At 38.9% G+C, this 1,794-nt stretch overlaps 1 pseudogene; it reads left to right on the top strand.

The window, feature by feature from the left end:
- The window catches only part of LOC107703207 (coiled-coil domain-containing protein 180-like), a 25,652-nt pseudogene that overhangs the window by 3,402 nt on the left and 20,456 nt on the right, over positions 1-1,794 (top strand).

Raw genomic sequence — 1,794 nt, 5'->3', positions numbered from 1 at the left:
GTCGTCACTCCTCCTTTTATCCTTCCGGAGCTCCTCCGTGGGACTCGAGACCGGTGAGTGGCGCAGGTGTCGTTCATTAGCATTTACTCCACCAGCCTCGCTCCATTCCCACGGCTCTCGGCCCCGCCCCTCTCGTCACAGTTATGTTGAGATCACAAGAAAATATTAAGTCGTGATCACGAGAAAAAATAAAAACTTTTGCTATGTCGAGATCACGAGAAATCAACTTTTGTTATGTTGAGATCACGAGAAAACAAAAAAGAAAAATATTAATAATCCATGGCCTCTTAGGACTTTGTAAGGAATGGCATAAAGGTGCGTGACTGTTCAAGTCTCAGTGTTTAGATCAGTGGGCTCATTAATGTGTCTTTGACCTTCACTGTGTATATTTTGATTATGCTGTGTTGTAAATAAAATACAAATAACTAAAGCCCTCATTATTTCAATCTCCTCACATTCTTTCTTACCTGCCTCAGTCACAGTCACACTGATGGGCCATTAGGGGAGGGCCCTTTGTCTCTCAGGTGTGAATCACTAATATTCATGGCCATTGTCACTCCCTCTCATACGCCTTTCTAACACAAAAATGTCTTACAAAAGTTAATCAATATATAGTTTTTTTGTGAATGATTGAGCAGGATGATTTTCACATCATTTTATAGTAAAAACTCTAGTCTATCACATCCAGTTCTCAAAAGTCTTGTGAACAAATGTTATGTATGAGTTTTATGGCCTTATTTTAATGACTTAAAAATTTTCATTTTTTACTAACCATGCATAAATGTTTTCTCAAAAACACAAACATGTAGGCTATATTCATGCTGCTCGTGTATTATTGTAGCACAGTTTGTGCTGATTACAGTGTAATCAGACTTTAGTCATTAATGTGTATTTAAGATACTGAAAAAAGCACAAATGTCAGGGCATGTCAAAACTTTTCCAGGCCCCAAAACACCCTCGGACTTAAACTAGTTAAACTAGTCTAACATACACATACACACACACACACACACACACACACGCATACAGTTGGAGGGTTAAAGCAGCTGATCTACAGCCTGAAGGAAACATCAGTTTCTTAGTTCAAACACACCTTTGTAAAAAGGTGCAAATGATACTTAATGTATCAATTAATAAGACTAAGTTTGATACTTGCACTTGTCTGTCTGAAAGAGAGTCCTGATGCAATCTGAAGGCTCAAGTTGATCTTTGCTGAAGTTGGTTGATGAAAAAGAACCAGTTTGAGTCAGAGAATCCCGGTGAATGGAAAGTCAAGGCCGAAGCCTGGCGCAAACTTAGGGTGTCCTTAGGAGTGTTGTAGCTCATCTCTTCTCAGAATCTAACAGAACCACAGACTGGAGGCGGGTCACTGATGTGAGGCCTTTAAGGTCTGAGAAGATTCACGCCTCTCAGGATGAGCTTGTCCAATGAGAAAGGCTGAAATTCCAAGCGGGAGGTTGGAAATACTGGAGAGTTTTATGACTCTTTGTCTCCAAGCATGGTATTTCGCATATGTAATTTGATTGGGTGTTAATGCACAAACTAGTAAAGATTCTTAGAACATTAATATGTTGCATAGGGATCAGCATGTAATATGCACTCTCAATTAGATCATCCGAAGGTGAATTCATAGAGACCAAACATGATATAGGTGAGCTTATATTAACTAGTGATCCATCATAACATGCATAAAACAGCATACAATACAACAGACAATATACAAGAACAGTAATGGTATACACAATGACCTGAAGGATATGTGTGTTCATTCAAAGAAAGGTTTTCCTATGAATT

The sequence above is a fragment of the Sinocyclocheilus anshuiensis genome, unplaced genomic scaffold, assembly GCF_001515605.1.
Source record: "Sinocyclocheilus anshuiensis isolate Anshui unplaced genomic scaffold, SAMN03320099.WGS_v1.1 scaffold542, whole genome shotgun sequence".
In the NCBI taxonomy this organism is placed as follows: Eukaryota; Metazoa; Chordata; class Actinopteri; order Cypriniformes; family Cyprinidae; genus Sinocyclocheilus; species Sinocyclocheilus anshuiensis.
The sequence above is the reverse complement of the archived record's forward strand: the minus strand, read 5'-3'. Positions and strand labels throughout refer to the sequence as shown.